Source organism: Manihot esculenta, chromosome 13 (genome assembly GCF_001659605.2).
Source record: "Manihot esculenta cultivar AM560-2 chromosome 13, M.esculenta_v8, whole genome shotgun sequence".
Taxonomy (NCBI): domain Eukaryota; kingdom Viridiplantae; phylum Streptophyta; class Magnoliopsida; order Malpighiales; family Euphorbiaceae; genus Manihot; species Manihot esculenta.
This window is the reverse complement of record NC_035173.2, coordinates 22568297-22587516: the sequence shown is the minus strand read 5'-3', so window position 1 is coordinate 22587516 and position 19220 is coordinate 22568297.

The window sequence follows — 19220 nt, the reverse complement described above, 5'->3', positions numbered from 1 at the left end:
TAAAGGGAGACAAGGAAAGAATATGAGTAACCTTGGTGTATACATTCTTCACTGCAATGCTTCAAAGTAGGGATCTAGAGAAAGAGCTTAAGTGGAAATAAAGGATCAAGTAGCAAAGAGAGCTTGTTTGACTAAGTTTATTTGCTTGAGGACAAGCAAAAGGCTAGGTGTGGGGGTATTTGATGAGTCCAAATTTAGACCATTTTATCATGATATTATTAATGTTAATTTACACTTTTTCTGCCTAATTTTGTGGTCTTGATCTTATTTTATAGAAAATAGTGTAAAGAGATAATTTGGAGAAAATGCTCTTAAAACTGCCTAAAATGGAACAAAGGAGGACAAGTTGCTTGCTCCAGTCAAGTTGCAACTGAAGTGAAGATAAATAAAGAAAGTGCTAAATAAGGAAAGTGGCAAATAAGAAAAGTGCAGTCAGCAAAGCAATTCGACATTCAAATTTCGAATCTTTAAGAATCACTTTCCTTATTAAGGAAGCTAAATCTCAAGAAGATGCACATTCAAAATTTGAAATTTAAAATTCAGCTTGTTGAGGAAGCCAAACCTCAAGAAGGCATACTTGCCTCCTAAGTCTTACACATTCAAAATTCAAAATTCAAAAGGAGGCTCCACCTCATCATTGCAACTTGAGCGGCAAGGGCAGCAACTTGGGCAGCAAGGAAGACCAACTTGGGCAGCAAGTAAAGATTTAGGGCAACACATAAACACTATAAAAGATCTCTTCAAGGTGCCGCCCCTCTCTAACTCCCTTCACTCTTCAATTCGGCCGAACGCCTCTCGAAAGGCCAAGCCACCGCCGGCTCCATCTCTTCTCCTTCTTCTCTTTCTTTTTGAGTTTTGTTTCAGCCATGAGTGGCTGAAACTCCTATTTCTAGTTGAAGATTGATTGATACTTTCGTTGTTTTATGGATTGGGAGATCTGAACACACATTGTTTAACTTTTGTTTTACAATATTCATGCAATCTCATGCTTAATTCCATTGTCGCTTTATTATTTTGATCAATATGGTCAATTGATTCTTGATTGCAAGGTAATAAATTGTTAGTTTGGATAGTTTTATGTCCGTAATTGCTTGGATTGTTCAAACATAAGTAACACTTGGTGTAAAAACTAAGAAAATTGCATGATCTAGCGATATCACCATGCATTTGGGTAGCTAGAATTAGGTCTCTCTATTTCCTAATGTATTTGACAGTTATTAGATACCTAAGGCCCAAGGACGTTCCTTGGAAAATTGTTGATTAGTGATTGGTTAGAGGATGTTCTATAATTAATTTATGCTTAAGGAGAGATATGGTGGTGAGAAGCGTCTTCCATCTCTATAACTAATTTATTGAATCAAATAAAGGAACCTAAGTATCAATGATCAATCCCAATAACTGAAATGGATCCAATTCTTCAACTAGAACTTTTCTCATATTTGAATTCCTTTATTTTAATTATTCGCTTTACTTTATTGCTTTCAGTCTTAGTTTAATTGAATCAATCTCAAACGCCCCCCTTTTTACTTTACTTGCAGTTTATTTTTATTTTACTTCCAGTTTGTTTACTTGGTCTTGTTAAGGAAAATAGATAAGTATCAATTCCCTATGGATTTGATCCTTTTACCACTATCTGCAATTGTAAAATTGTTGATAACTGAAAAGGTTATTTTTGATCGGCTTCGACATCCCCACAATCACCTCTTCTCTCATTCGGCCACAAGTCGTCCTCCCTCTCCAAGGCCACCGGCCACCCTTCTTCCTCGTCCTTTCTTTTATTTTGTGTTTTGTTTCAGCCATGAGTGGCTGAAACCCTTTTTTTCTAGTTGAAGATTAGGTGCAACTTTGGTTGTTTTATGGATTGGAAGATCTGAACATATATTGTTTATCTTTTATTTTTCAATATTGATGCAATTTCATGCTTAATTCCATTGTTGCTTTGTTGTTTAGATCAATAGGGCCCATTGATTCTTGATTGCAAAGTAATAATTTGTTAGTTTGGATAGTTTTAAGTCCATAATTGCTTGAATTATTCAAACACAAGTAACTCTTGGTGTAAAAACTAAGGAAATTGCATGATCTAGCAATATCACCATGCGTTTAGGTAGCTAAAATTAGGTCTCTCTATCTCTTAATGCTGTAATACCCGGCTAGACTCCGGTATCGGAATTCCTACCGTCCGGTAGAATCTCGGATGTCGAAAACCTCTAGAAGGGTAAAAATCATGTTTTCATAAAATGTTTTAATGTATTTTAAGGTGTTTTAGAGGGTTTTTAGGGAGTAGTTTAGAGTCATGTTCATGTATGTTTGGTCCCTCATTTGAGTCCATCTGTGTAGGTTCGGACCCGAGAAACCAGGGACCCCAGTAGTGAGACAGCTGCTTTAGTGTCTTTTCAGAGCTAGCCTGAGGTGAGTAGAATGACTCTTTATATTTCAAAGCAAATAATGAAAGTTTTAGCATGATTCACGCATCATGAATGCCATGAGATATATTAGGTTGTTTGCATTAGAATTCACGAATATGTTGCATTGCATATTATGTTGTTGATGTGGATGAACGTTGAATGATCCATTAGCCCTCGTATGGTATGATATGATATGATGATGATACGGTACGGAAGTCCAGGAAGATTCATTCTACGTCCCTGGCACTATGTAAGAGAAAGTTCAGGAAGACCCATTCTACGTCCCTGGCACATTGGAATGATTATGACATGTTATGTAAGGGAAAGACCAGGACCCATTCTACGTTCTGGCACTATTGGAAATGTAGAGGGCTATTGGTGACAAGTTCATCTTTAATGTGAATTATTTGTGATGTGATGCATTTCATGAAAGCATGAACTTTAATATAATATTTTATTATTCTGCTCACTGGGCTCTAGTAGCTCACCCCATTCCCTTAATCCCCCAGGTTTGCAGGTACGAGATAGATCAGGAAGTCAGCAAGAGTAAAGTCATGTTTTATGTAATAGCTAGTTGTGGACATGAGAAAGACAATGTAATGTAAAGTATAGTAATGTAATGTAATGATGTTTATTGAGGTTTAGAGTTGTGCTTGACCCTAGTATGTAAAGTAAATCCCTTTTGCACATGATCTATGAAATGTTTTATTGATGACTTATGTAAACCAAGCTTAATGTATGATGTTACCCATTGGAGCATTTGATGAGGACTCCAATGTGGGGTTTTATGTTTATGAGTTTGTGCATGCACAGGTTAAGCTTGGAGAATGAAAGGAAAAGTTTAAATTTTTATGTATATGTTTGATCATGTATGGGATTTAACAGGTATACAGGATGCATGTTAGGCTTGCTACGGGTCCCGGCGGCCTTATGCCGATCTGGATCCTAGCGTCGGTAGCGGTCCTGTTTTCGGGTCGTTACAAATGCAATTGACAATTGTTAGATGCCAAAGGCCCAAGGACATTCCTTGGCAACTTGTTGATTAGTGATTAATTAGAGGACGTTCCTTAATTGATTTATGTTTAAGGAGGGATATGGTGGTGAGAAGCGTCTTCCATCTGCAAAACTAATTTATTGAATCAAACAAAGGAACCTAAGTATCAATGATCAATTCCAACAACTGAAGTGGATCCAATTCTTCAACTAGAGCTTTTCTCATATTTGAATTCCTTTACTTTAATTATTTACTTTATTTTATTGCTTTCAGTATTAGTTTAACTTAATCAATCTCAAAACCCCCCTTTTTATTTACTTTCAGCTTGTTTGCTTAGTCTTGATAAGGAAAATAGGTAAGTATCAATTCCTTATGGATTCGATCCTTTTGCCACTATCTGCAGTTGTAAAATTATTGATAACCAAAAAGGTTATTTTTTATCGGCTTTAACAACTGTACAGTCAAAAATTGGCGTCGTTGCCGGGGAGTTAATTTAACTAGTTTATTTTTCTTGCATGACCAGATCTGGACACAAGGAAACTCTGCCTTACGATCCAGAAATTGAGCATACAATCAGGCGATTAGGGAAGCAAGCAACCCGACTTTGGGAGCAAGGCACCACCGAATCTCCCATAAAGAAGCCAGCAATCGCAGGAACTGATTCAGAACCTTCTGAACTTCACCAAACAGCTGCAGAGATGGCTGAAAATAATGCAAAACCTGCTGTCCATAATGAAATCATACAAGAAAATCCAGCAATGAGGCCACCAATGCCTAGAGAAAGAACACTGAGAGAGTTGGCAGCCCCTATAGGCGATCAAGTACCTCTCTCCATCACCTATCCGCCATTGACAGTCCCTTTTGAGCTCAAAACAAGTTTGATACATCTACTACCTAAATTTAGAGGTTTGGAGAATGAGAATCCATATAAGCACTTGAAAGAATTTCACATTGTATGTTCATCCATGAGGCCGCAAGGCATAACTAAATAGCATGTTAAACTGAGAGCATTCCCATTCTCACTTGATGATTATGCCAAAGATTGGTTATTTTAGTTACCACCTGGATCAATCATTTCTTGGAATGGTATGGTAAGAGCTTTTCTGAATAAATATTTCCCAACTTCTAAAGCCATAGGCATAAGAAGAGAGATTAGTGGCATTAAGCAAAAAGATATTGAGGATTTGTATGACTATTGGGAAAGATTTAAGAGATTGTGTACAGGCTGTCCTTAACATGACATTTCAGATAAATCACTCATAGAATTCTTCTATGGAGGTTTGCTACCATCCGAAAGGAAATTCATTGATGTAGCATGTGGAGGTTCAATTGAACATAGCACACCTCAAGCAATTAAAGAGTTGATTTCAAGACTTGTAGTAGCATCAAGACAATATGGAAAAGAAAAGCAACTGCAAAGAGGAGTCAATGAGGTAAGTACATCTGTTCTCACTGCTCAAATTTCTGAACTAACCTCTGCTGTGAAAAGTTTTGTCATAGCTCATCAAGCTCAACAACTTCCACCAGCTAGACCATGTGGGATATGTGCACATGTAGGACACCCAACTGATCAATGTCTTACACTTCATAAGGATGACCAACAAGTAAATGCAATTGGATGATTCAATAGCCAGCCAAGACATGATCCTTACTCTAACTGTTAGTGTATTTGCCCTAGACCATTATCTTGGACCTTTTTTGTATGTCGTTTTGGTTATTAATAAAAGAGGTTTTATTATCATTATTATTTGTTTGCATGTTACATAATAATGATTAACATCCCTGGTTACTTATTATTATGTTGATAATAATAAAATATAACTAGTATGATTATTGATTGATAATCATGAGATGATTATGTATATGTAATGACCCGGAAACCGGACCGCTACCGGCGCTAGGATCTAGATCGACTTAAGGTCGCCGGGACCCATAGCAAGCCTACTATACATCCTGTACATCTAATAAAATCCCATACATGATCAACATTTCATAAAAACTTTAAACTTTACATTCACCAAGCATGACCTGTGCATGCACCATAACTGTGAACATAAAACCCCACACTAGAGCCCTCATCAAATGCTCTAGCGGGGTAACATATTATATGTCAAGCCTGGTTCAACATAACTCATCATTAAAACATTAACATAAGATCATGTACAAAAGGGATTTCCATTACTATTAGGGCCAAGTACAATACTAAACCATGAAATATTCTTTACATCACTGGACAATACCTTACATTACATTACATCATACCATTTTACATTTCATGTCCACTACTAATCTATTACACTTAAAACAACCTTCAACCTTGACGACTTCCCACTCTATCCTGAACTTGCAAACCTGGGGGTTAGGGGAAAGGGGTGAGTTACTAAAGCCCAGTGAGCAGAACAATAAAATAGTTTATAAGGATATGCCATCATGAAATGCATCACAACACAAGTAAATCACCTTAAGATGGTATTATCACCAATAGCCTTCTACATATCCAATAAATGTCCGGCCCTCGATGGAGCTCCTCAGGACTTCCTCTTAAATATAACATAACATGTCCAACTGTGCCAGGGGCGTAGAATGGGCAACCCTGGTCTTTCCCTTACTCTGTACCAGGGGCATAGAATGGGCAACCCTAGTCTTTCCATACCATATCATATCATATCATATCGAGGACTAATGGATCATCCAATAACCATCCACATCAACAATAATTAATGCAATGCATCATATTCGTGAATTCTAATGCAACAACCTATGAACATGGCAATCGTGATGCATGAACATGCTTACAATTTTAGTTGCTTTGAAATAAAAGAGAGTTGTGTTCTACTCACCTCTGGCTGACTCTGGACTAACTCAGAAGCAACTAACACTGCTGGCCTCCTCGGTTCCTCGGGTCCGATCCTACACAAGTGGACTCAAATGAGGGACCAAACATACTCCAAAAAGACTCTAAACAACTCCCCAAAAACCCCCTAAAACACCATAAAATATTCATAGAAAACATGCAAAGGAAGGCTGGACAGGGCACTTTCGGCGGCAGGTTCGGCGGCCGAAAGTCCCTCCAGAGCCGAAAGTCAGGCACTTTCGGGGGCAGGGTTCGGCGGCCGAAAGTCCTTCCAGAGCCGAAAGTCACCCACTTTCGGGGGCAGGTTCGACGGCCGAAACTCCCCTCCAGAGGCGAAAGTCCAAACTTTCAAGGGCGAGTTTAGGCGGCCAAACTGGCTTCGGCGGCCGAACCTGGGCTCTCCCAAAGGGCAGAACCCGATTCTGCCTTGCAAATCTAGCCACCCACAACAACCCAACATGCATCAAAACTATACTAAAACATGCATAAACACATTTCCAAGCATATAGGGGCATAAAACTAACCTATACCCCAACAAACATCTCATTTAGCATACATTTAACATAAAGGGTACATAAACCCTAACATTTAACAACTAGCCTAAACATGCATTAAAACCCCCTTAACTCTTCTTAAAACTTACTTAAAAACATAAGAGAAGATAGGATCTACACTTACCTCTTGAAGATCGAGAGGAGGGTGATCCAAACTGGGAGATTTGGAGAAATCGAGCTCCGGGGGTCTCCAAGTTTCAAAAACTTGATCTTAGCTTAAAAATCTTCAAAACAAAGTAAAAACTCATCAAAACTTGAAGGGATTGAAGGAAAACAACAAATCGACCATAGAAGGGCGGAATCTCACCTTTGTCCGAAAATAGAGAGAGAAAACTCGCCCATTTTTGGACAAGGGGCCTTTTATAGGTGGCTGGCCAGACTACCTTCGGGGGCCAAAGGTGCCTCCGCCAGAGGCCAACGTTCAGCGGCCGAACCTGGCTTTTTTCTTCCTTGGTCTTTTCTTTCAAAACTCAATTTCTTTCTTTATTAAAACTATAAAAACACATAAAAACACTTTAGAAAACCATATTTTACCCTTCTAGAGGGTTCCGACATCCGAGATTTCGCAAAAAAGTAGGAATTCCGATGCCGGGGTCTAGCCGGGTATTACAGTATATGTTGATATAATTCAATAATCATAGATACTTGTTAGAGAACAAAGTATTGGATGGACCCGCACTGAGATCACTACATGGGTTATTGTCATAAGTGAATCTCAAAATAGTTATGTCTTAATCATTTGACTTGAGATTGTCATAGTTTCCAACATAAAGACTGTTATGTTTTGACATAACCAAACATTGTCTTTAATCGGACAATCATAAAGGTTATGATTGAGCATAATAGAAATTATGTAGAGCATATTGAACAATCAAGATAGAATTTATCCCTCTATTTGAGAGAGATATCTTATGGGCCCCTCGATAAGTGAGACTAAGAAATGCATGGCCGTGCTCAAATGAATTGATAGTGTGATCAATATCATTTGAATTTATCAGTCTACTTAGAGATCGAGAAATAATAAGTTTGAACATTATAAGTTTGACATTGACCATGACTTATGTTCAAACTAGATATCGTATGACAAATGGATTAATACATATTCTATTTATTACGCTTTATCGGACTATCGATCCTCATATTAGTTGGGTAGTCATAATGTCTTGCTAAAGACCGCTTATGATTTATGGACCTTGTGGAACTAGGCCTATTGCCAATTAATGTGAGCCTATTGAGTCACACACAAGAACGTTGTTCATGTGCTATATTAATGGGCTAAAAGCCCATTAGTATAATTAATAATAATAAAGTGTTATTATTATTATTATTAATTATTTATTATTATAATATAATAATATTTAAAAGGATCTGCAGTCTATCTGTAACTGTTACAGATAAAGGACTCTATCACATAAGATATTTGAGTATCTGCAAGATTGTAGTAGTTGGTTATGAGCACAACTCTATCACATGAGATATTTGAGTATCTGCGAGATTGTGGTAGTTGGTTATGAACACAACTCTATCATATAAGATATTTGAGTATCTGCGAGATTGTGGTAGTTGGTTATGAACACAACTCTATCACATAAGATATTTGAGTATCTGTGAGATCGTGATAGTGGGTTATGAACACAACTCTTTTACGAAAAGAGTTGTGGGAAAACAAAAGACTGAAACATATAAATAAACTCCTTCTACAAATTGTGGAGTTAACAATTTTAGAGAATTCAGTCTAACAGTTGCAGATTGTGGAGCACATAATTTATCCATCAGAGAGAGCTAGCACTCTAGAAGGATAAGAGACGTTCGTGTGGATACCATAGCGGGTGTTCGTTAAAAAAGCAGTACCTTAAGTCCGGGATTGTATCTTCTCGTCAAGTCTAACAGGTTAGTAGCTTATCCTTCCTTTTGAATTAAACAAAGCACACGGATCCCAGGAAGGAAATAAGAGATTTTAATTTTTCTGCTGCGTGTTTGGGTTGCAGTAAATCTCTGAATTTCCTAACAGTAGTATCAAAGCCAACCTGTGCTCTTCATTTAAGTCGAATATGCCATGTTTGGCGTGTTATATGTGATATAAGTTTGCTAGAATGACATGGCAATTAAACCGTATAGTTCATTTTACATATGATGTCAAAAACGATAGATTTATATATGATATGAATCCATGATATCTATAGGCTTTATGTGAAAATCGTTTTCACAAAGTATACGCACACATATGCGTTACTGTTGTTTGTTAATATGATTAATAAATGATGGTATCGTTTTCTGTATACTCAGGATTGTTTGATATGATTAAGCAAATACTGATGAGATCAGTAAAATCAATCTGACTGATATGTAGAATAAGGAGATTTAGGCAGTAATCTGTTAATATAATTAATGGTTCTGTTTAGCTTCGAGGGGCGCTGCCCCTCAACCATCCTGCCTTAGTTATCGTTCCCGCAACAAAATAAATTTTAAGATAATAAGTTTATAACATGTTTGTATGAAATATGTTGTGATTATGTGGTGTCTTGGCATGGTGCATAGCATGGCCTTGTTGACCTATGAGATTGGTTTTTATGGGATGTAATTTTTAAATACGGCCTGCGTGTCGTTTATTTTAATGTAATAGTATAGATTTTCTTTTACATTTTGTAAGTGAAAATCCACAAGATGGAGGAGTCAAGACTCATGCTTCCATGGTGATGGTGGAGTTGCTTTCAATAATGAGTAAATTCCATGGTGTGGACAAGCAAGCTCAAGATATAAAGACATGTTCCATTGCAACTGATGTAATAGGATTACACCTAGGTTGCTCCTTATGATTTTTATATTGGCTTGTGAATATCATTTTAGATTTTGGCCATGCTATGTCACGTTTACATATTCTGTCATATATTAGTATGTGATGCTATGCATGATAGTTTATATATATGTATGCATATAGGATGCTATGACATATAAATGCAAGACAACATAATTAAAGTTGAAAGTTGAACCCTCACTCTAAAATTTTAAGTTTAATGCCACCCATGTATTAAATACCTATCAAGACTAAGATCATCAAAATGCAGGTTTTACCAAAGCAAAGTGCTTAGGTTATCTTAGTAAGACAGGATGAGTAATAGTTACTCATTTATTTAATTTTGGTTGAGCTTAATTAGGCTATCAAAATGGTTTTGGGCCTAAGGCATTAGGTGGGGTATAACATGCATTTGATATATGATGTCAACACCTCATAATCTAAGAGTTACATTAGATGTAATTGATAAGGAGTTACCTACCTAAATAACTTAATTCTAAGCGTCATGCCAAAGCTGACTTGGAATTAGGTGAAATATGGATATTAGCCCACTAAGATAATATTATTGTGATAATCCTTTTTAAGGGTTGTATTTTAGTGGGAGATTATTATCACCTCAATATTGATTAAATTTGCATATTTTGTAGATCATTATGCTGCTACTAACAATTCCACTTTATCACTGCGATCCATCCTTGAGAAGGATAAACTAAAAGAAAATGGGACTAATTTTATTGACTGGTTTAGAAACTTCAGAATTGTTCTCAAGCAAGAGAAAAAGTCCTATGTGCTTGATGAAGCTATCCCTGAACCACCGCCTGCTGATGCTACTAATGCTGTTAAGAACAAGCATAAGAAGCATATGGATGATTCTAATGACATTGGATGTCTTATGTTGGCAACCATGTGCTCAGAACTTCAGAAGGATCTGGAGCACCTTGAGGCCTATGAGATGAGTGTCCATCTCAAACAGGCTTTCCAACAACAAGCAAGGCAGGATAGGTATGAAACTACCATTGCATTGCATGATTGCAAAATGGCTGAAGGTGAATCAGTTAGTGCTCATGTTTTGAAAATGAAAGGCTACATTGATCAGCTTGCTAGGCTTAGCTATCCTCTGAGTTTAGAACTCTCCACGGATTTGATCCTACATTCTTTACCTGGCAGTTTTTCTCAGTTTGTCATGAACTATAACATGAATGATAGAACATATTTTAGTCCTTTTTATCTTGATATTATTGATGATTATTTACATGATTTCTGCTTAATTTAGTGCTTTTGATATTATTTTGCAGAAAATGGTGTAAAAGGACATTTTGGAGAAAATTCCCCTAAAACTACCTTAATTGGAGCAAGGGAGAGCAAGTCTGCCAAGTTGAATTCAAGTGAAACTAAATAAGGAAAGTTATAAATAAGGAAAGTAGCAAAGAAGGAAAGAACATTTAGCTAAAGCAATTTGAAATTCAAATTTCAAATCTACAAGTAGCCTTTTCCTTATTCAAGAAGCCAAGTCTCAAGTTGCCACATATGAAGAGCCAAATAAGGAAAGTATTTTGAATTTCAAATCTTCAAGATTCATATTCAAATTTTGAATTTCAAAATCCAGCTTGTCAAGGAAGCCAAATCCAAAGATCACATGCTTGCCACCACATGCCTTGCACATTCAAAATTCAAATTGCAAAGAAGGCTCCACCTTCCTTATTAGTGCATGGGCGGCAAGAAGAGTGTGAAGGCAAGTCTTGGGCACCTTGGGCAGCATCTTGAAGACACTTGGGCAGCAAACAAAGACCAAAAGACCCATTCTTGCACAAGCTACACATGCCCCACAATTTTCCCTTCACACATGTGCATGGATGGCACATCTTGGACCAAGGGCATTTTGGGCAGCCTCTTAAAACGTGGGCAGCCTCTTGAAACCCTAAGACAGCACCTTAAAACATATTTAAAGATCTCAAAGAGGCCATCCAAGGCAGATTGGAAGAAGACACCATTCGGCCAAGGCAAGGAGGAGTGGCCGGCGCACTCCCTTCTCCATCTCCATCTTCGGTTCTTCATCTTTTGCTTTTCCCTTTTATTTTCTGTTTTGTTGCAGCCATGAGTGGCTGAAACCTTTTATTCTAGTTGAAGATTGGTTGAAACTAAGGTTGTTTTATGGATTGTGAGATCTGAACATAAACTATTTGTCTTTGATTTGTTCAATATTCATACAATTTGGTGCTTGAATCTATGATTACTTTGTTGTTTTGATCAAATTGGCCACTTGATTCTTGATTACAAGGTAATTGATTGTTAGTTGGGATAATTTTTAGTTCGTAATTGCTGGAATTATTCTAACATAAGAACACTTGGTGTAACAACTAAGGAATTGTATGATCTAGCAACATCTCCATGCATATGGATAGCTAGGATTGGATCTCTCTATTTCTTCATGCAATTGACAATTGTTTTGATGCCTAAGGCCCAAGGACGTTCCTTGGCAATTTGTTAATTAGTAATTGATTAGAGGACGTTCCCTAATTGATTTAATCATAAGGAGAGACATGGTGGTGAGAAGCGTTTTCCATCTCCATAACTAATCTATTGAAACAATCAAGAGAACGTAAGTTTCAATGATCAATCCAAACAACCAAAGTGGATTCATCTCTTCAACTAGACCTTTCTCATATTGAATTTCTTTTTTATTTTAATTACTTGCTCATTTAATTGCTTTCAGTAGTTTGCTAATCAAATCAATCTCAAAACCCCCCCTTTTTACTTTTATTGCACTTTACTTTTGTTCCGCTTTCAGTTACTTGCTTTCAGTTTCTCATTCAGTTTAATCTCTTGGTTTTGTTGAGAAAGATATATAAGTTTACAATTCTCTGTGGATTCGATCCTTTACCACTATCTGCAGTTGTAAAATTATTGATAACCAGAAAGGTTATTTTTGACTGGCTTCGACAACCGTGAGTCAAAAATTGGCACCGTTGCCGGGAAATTGTTCTAACTTGTTTATTTTTCTTTCATGACCAGATCTGAACGTAGGGACACTCTGCCTTACGATCGAGAAAGTGAACGCACAACCAGGAGACTAGGAAAGCAAGCCACTGCACCTGAACCTTCTACCACACATTCGGCCGCCGAACTTCATCAACATTCAGCCACCGAACCTCCCCTTCTCCAGCCACCGAACTTTGCACCAATGGCTGAACCTAATGCACAACATGCTGCCCAAAATGGATAGGCTGTCCAAGACTAAATAATTCAAGAAAATCCAGCCATTAGAGCTCCAATGCCAAGAGAAAGAATTATGAGAGAATTGGCAATACCTGTAGGCGATCAAGCACCACTTTGCATCACCTATCCACCTCTGACAGTTCCCTTTGAACTGAAAACAGGTTTGATCCATCTTCTCCCTAAATTTAGAGGTTTGCAAAATAAAAATCCATACAAGCACTTGAAAGAGTTCAATATTGTCTATTCATCTATGAGACCTCAAGGTATTTCTGAAGATCATGTTAAGTTAAGAGCTTTTCCTTTTTCATTAGATGACTATGCTAAGGATTGGTTATTTTATTTGCCACCTAGATCTATCACCTTTTGGGATGATATGGTTATAACTTTTCTGAACAAATATTTCCCAACATTTAAAGCCATTGACATAATAAGAGAAATCACTAGCATAAGACAGAAACCAACTGAAGATTTATATGATTATTGGGAAAGGTTTGAAAGACTGTGTACAGGTTGTCCACAACATGATATGTCAGATAAGTCCCTCATAGAATTCTTCTATGGAGGATTGCTCTCATTAGAAAGAAAGTTCATTGATGTAGCTTGTGGAGGATCCATTGCAGACAAGACACCTAGAGAGATGAGAGAGTTGATCTCAACAGTTGCAACCTCATTTAGGTAATATGGAGAAGAAAAGCAACTGCAGAGAGGAGTCAACGAGGTAAGTTCACCTTTTATATCTCAACTGACATCTGTTATGAAAGATTTTGCCATAGGATTGGTTCAACAGATTCAAGCAGCCCAGCCGCCTAGGCCATGTGGGATCTGTTCTTATGTAGGACATCCAACTGATCAATGTCCTACTCTTCAAGAAGACAACCAGCAAGCTAATGCCATTGGAGGATATAACAACCAGCCTAGACATGATCCATATTCCAACACATACAATCCAGGCTGGAGAGACCATCCCAATTTCAGCTACGGAAAGGCCAACAATAATCAGAACTACCATAAGAATCAGGCCCAACCAGCACCTTCAAATCCCAATCAGCACCTTGAAAGAATGATAGAGACACTTGCAAACTCTATGCAAACTCTCCAACAACAGGTGGGACAGCTAATAAGCAAATCTGAATCCCAAGGTAAACTTCCTTCCCAAAGTGAAACTAACCACAGACAGAATGTGAGTGCCATCACCTTGAGAAGTGGGAAAGAACTTCAAAATGCCAGATTCGAGGAAAAGAAGCAAGTTGCACACACTCCTGCTGTAATACCCGGCTAGATTCCGGCATCGGAATCCCTACCTCCGGCGGAATCTCCGTTGGAATCTAGAATTCTGAATATGCCAGAGGTTTCTAGAGGGGTAAAATGTGTTTTCTAAAAGGTTTTTACTGATTTCATGGTTTTAAATGAAAAAGAATTGAGTTTTGAAAAGAAAAGACCAAGGAGGCGTTTGCCAGGTTCGGCCGCCGAAAGTGAAGTTCGGCCGCCGAACATGGAAAGGCTTCGGGAGCGCCTTTGGCCTCCGAAAGTCTTGTTTGAACGAGCCAAGGTTCGGCCGCCGAAAGTCAAGTTCGGCCGCCGAACATGCATGAGTTTAGGGGGCACGTTAGGCTGCCGAAGGTCTTTGACCAGGCCACCTATAAAAGGCCCTCAGATAGGAAATGGGCGAGTTTTCTCCCCATTCTCGAGCTCAGGTGAGTTTTTGTCCTCCCTTGGCCGTTTTCATGTTTTTCTTCATCTCCTTCATGTTTTCATGAGTTTTATGGTTATTTTGAAGAGTTTTAAAGCTTGGATCAAGGTTTGGAGAGCTTGGAGCTTTTGGAGCTTGGATTCTCCACACCTCAAGCTTTGGGTCGCACCAGCCCTCGATCTTTAAGAGGTGAGTGCGGATCTATGCTTTCTTTTATGTTTCATGAAGTTTTAAGTAAGTTTTAAGAGGTTTTAATGGTTGAGTATGGGTAGATATGCATGTTAGGAGTTATGTGGGTTTTATGCCCAATGTGTGTTTATGTGATGTTATGAAGAAGTTTTAAGCTAGTTTATACTTGTGGGAGTGAGTATGCATGATGGGGAGAGAGTATGTGAGATTATGGGTTGTTTTGATGGTTTTGGCCTATGTGGGTCATAAGCTATCTATGTATGTTTTGATGTTGTTTTTGGAGTTTAATCTAGTTGTTAAGCTCCTTTGTTCATGGTTAAGGGTTTATGCATGTTTTGGTAAGGTTGGGTGTTTGTTTTGGGGTGTTGGAAGGTTTAGGAGGCTTGAATGCATGAGAAGCTGAGTTCTGCCCTTCTGAGAAGAACTCAGGTTCGGCCGCCGAAGGTGGTTTCGGCCGCCGAACCTGTCTTTGGACGCATGGATTGGCCGCCTAACCTTGCCCCCGAAAGTTGAGTTTTGGCTTGAAAGCAGACTTTTGGTCGCCGAAGGAAAGGTTCGGCCGCCGAAAGTGCCTGACTTTCATCTCTGGAGTGGGACTTTCGGCCGCCGAAGGTGCCGCCGAAAGTGCCCGAGTTTCGTCTCTGGAGAGAGGGTTCGGCCGCCGAAGGTGCCGCCGAAAGTGCCCTGTCCAGCCTTTTCAAGGTTGTTTTCTATGCATGTTTAAGTGATGTTCTAGGGGGTTTTTGGGGAGTTGTTTATGAGTTGTTTAGAGTGTGTTGGCACCTCATTCGAGTCCACCTGTGTAGGATTGGACCCGAGGGACCGAGGAGGCCATCAGTGGTAGCTGTTGCCGAGTCAGTCAGCGTCGGCTACAGAGGTGAGTAGAACTAAACTTAATCTTTTATATACAAAATCAAATGCCTAAAGCATGTTCATGCATCATGTTTATATGTAATAGGGTTGATTGCACTAGTTTCACGAATATGGCGCATTGCATTATTTGATGTTGATTCAGGAGGTTTGGACCAAGGCGACTTCAATAGCCCACTTCTGTCATTGAGTCTTGGGTAAGTCCTTTGAGAGCCGGACAAGTACATATAGGAAAGTCCCTGTGCGCTCTCTGTGGACTAGGTACCCTGTCATGTATGTGAAAGTCCTGTGTGAGCTCCTTTGGGGGAGTCGGGCACCGACAGAGGGAATTTTGAGGTCATGTCCGATCCTTGAGAGGAAAGGATGCTAGCAAAAAGAACTCTCAGAAACAGGTCCGTGGGGAGTAGATAATTGCATGAGCCCCGAGACGGACAAGATACGGTTATGTGATTCCTTTGTGTTATGACGCATTTCATGAGAGCATGTAATTAATGAATTGTTTTCTTTGTTTCTACTCACTGGGCTTTTAGCTCACCCCTTTCCCCTAACCCCAGTTTTGCAGGTCAGAGGTAGGCCAAGATGACGTCAAGAGTTAAGGTCTTGCTTATGTAATAGTATTAGATTAGTGTTTTAGTGTGGACATGTAATGTATATTGATATAATGATTTGTAAGAGATGTAATGTAAGGTTAAGTGGAGTTATGCTTATGGATTAGTATTGTGCTTGGCCCTAAGACTTGGTTAGTCCCTGTTCAATACATGATGTATGTTATGCTAGATGTTGAGTGGAGTTTGAACTAATCTTGTGGCATGTGTTGTTTACCACGTTATGTTATGGATGAGGACCCTAGTGGAGGTCTTATGTTTGTGGTTTGATGGATGCACAGGTTAGGTTCTAGTTCTTTGGATGTATCCCAGCTTGATGTATGTTATGTTGACCCGGCTAGAGTTTTGAGGGCTCTAGAAAAGGGGGTTTCTTTATGTTTCCAGTTATGTTGCATACAGGACAAGCTCGGTTTATACATCATATGTTTCAGTTTTTATGTTAAAGTTTTGTTCATGTATGGGATTTGACCAGGTGATAGGAGGTATGTTTGGCTTGCTACGGGTCCCGGCGGCCTTAAGCCGATCTGGATCCTAGCGCCGGTGGCGGTTCGGGCCGTTACAGAGGGGTATCGGTTTCCGGGCTGTTACAGTTGGTATCAGAGCTTTGGGCCTCGAGAGTACGGTGTGTTGCACATCGGAAAGAGGTTGGCTTAGAGGTCATAGAAGGGCAAGCACAATAAGAAAGATCAAGAGTAGAATCATGTCCACTAGGATAGGATGTTGAGTCCTGTCTTGTATGATGATGATGTGATATGCCATGATGTTATGCTATGTATGTATGTATGCTATGTATGTTGCAGGTTCATGTGTTTCCATATGAACCGTATAATGCTAATGATTGATTGTATGCTTGTGTGTTGTTCTTCAGAGGAGCCAGAATGCGAGGTGCTCGTCGATCTGTGGAATCGACTGGAGTCCCATCTAAGAGGGAAGGTTTGGACACCTTTCCCCCTGCTCTGCCAAGAGCGCAGTTGTGGGGAGTCAGCAGATGGGAAGCATCAAGGGACCCTGGAAGGTCTTTTGATGTAAGCAGAGAAGGAATGGCTCCAAGAAGGATGTCAGCTAGTATGAGGGAAGTGGAGTTGGAGGTTCAGAGAAGAGATTTCAGTTTGGGAATCAGAGTGCCAGAGGAAGGCATGGGAGATTCTCAGGAGGATGCTCAGACTCATGATTCCAGGATCTCAGGTTCAGGAGGGATTGATCCCTCCACTTTGAGTACAGCATCCACGAAGAGTAAGAAGTGGGGCAGAGGCCTCAGAAGGTCGAAGAAGAAGTTTTGGCAGAATTTGAAGGCTAGTTTGGGTTTTGGTGGTTCGAGCTCTGGCTCAGGCAGTTCAAGATGCGTGAGGTGCGGAAGGCCGCACAAGGGAGTCTGCCGTTATGGGACTAATCTATGTTACAGGTGCAGACAGGAGGGGCACATAGCACGTGAGTGTCCCACTACGCCCAGGTTGGCTCCATCCCAGCCAGCAGCTCCAGGTAGAACAGCTCAGCCAGTAGCTCCAGCCATGCTTCAGGTTAGTGGTCGAGGCAGAGGGAGAGGGTCAGTCCCTCATTTCTCAGGTTCCCATGGAGAAGGTCCGTCAGCTCCCGCACGGATCTTCATCCAAGCTCAGCAAGAGGCAGACACATCGAACATGGTGGTGTCAGGTACGCTCACTTTTGAATGTTCTGATGTGTGTGTTTTTGTGAACCCTAGTGTTTTTCTCTTTCTTAAGTTGCTCTAGGAGCCGTCGAGAGGCTGAGTTGATAGCTTCTGGGCTAGAGTGTTCTCTTTGGGTTAGTGGACCCGAGTGTGATCCATCTGTGGTAGAGTCAATCTGCCGGTCCAGTTCTGTGTTAGTTGAGGGTAGATGTCTTCCACTCGATTTTGAGGTCCTAGACTTGACTGTCTGGACGTCAATCGAGGGATGGATTGGTTTCTGCTCGTGGTGCTATCTTGGTCTGTAGAGACAAGGTAGTCAAGTTCAGAGGACAGGATGGGTCAGAGGTAGTCTTCTGAGGGAACACAGTAGGGATGCCTAGAGGTTTGATGTCGGCTTGTCAGGCTCATAGGGTGCATAGGAGGGGTTGTCAGAGGGTTCTAGCTCTTGTTTGAGAGTTTTGCAGTCAGGTCAGGGAACCGGCCTCAGTGGTTATAGTTAGAGAGTTCTTAGTTATTTTCCCAGGCGAGTTGTCAGGTTTACCACCTGTCAGGGAGTTAGAGTTTGGAGTAGGAGTGGTGTCTGGAACCAGAACCATTTCTTTCCTTCCCTACAGGATGGCGCCTGCGTAGAGAGAGGTAGTAGTCCGAGTAGAGGCGAGACTTGGTAGACAAGGGGTTTTATCCGACCTAGTACCTCACCCTGGAGTGTTCCAGTGTGGTTGTGGGAAAAGAAGGATGGATCCTTGAGACTTTGTAACGACTGTAAGCAGTTAAACAAGGTCACTACCAAGAGCAGGTATTCCCATGCAGGATGGATGATCTATTGGGACAGCTAGCAGAGGCTGTTTGTTATCCAAGATAGATCTGAAATCCGGGTACTACCTGTGAGAGTTAGAGTTAGTTTTGGGTTAACAGTGAGAAGGAGCCAGTTAGTGAAGATGAAGAGAAGAGTAAGGATCAGAGTAGCGCAGTGGAAGCGTGTGGAGTTCAGGAGAAGGTTGGGGTACTGTTAAGGTGTTTCTTTTGGGAAAGGCGTGCCTAGAAGAACCGGGAGTTTTTACTCCAGCAGTACCTGTGTCTCCCTTTTAGGAGAGAGGTTTTTAAGTTTTGCTTGCTTGTTGCTTGCATGTTATGTATGTTGATGCTATGTTTTGAGATGCCTGTTTGTTTGGTGAACATTCGGGGACGAATGTTCTTAAAGGGGGGAAGAATGTAATACCCGGCTAGATTCCGGCATCGGAATCCCTACCTCCGGCGGAATCTCCGTTGGAATCTAGAATTCTGAATATGCCAGAGGTTTCTAGAGGGGTAAAATGTGTTTTCTAAAAGGTTTTTACTGATTTCATGGTTTTAAATGAAAAAGAATTGAGTTTTGAAAAGAAAAGACCAAGGAGGCGTTTGCCA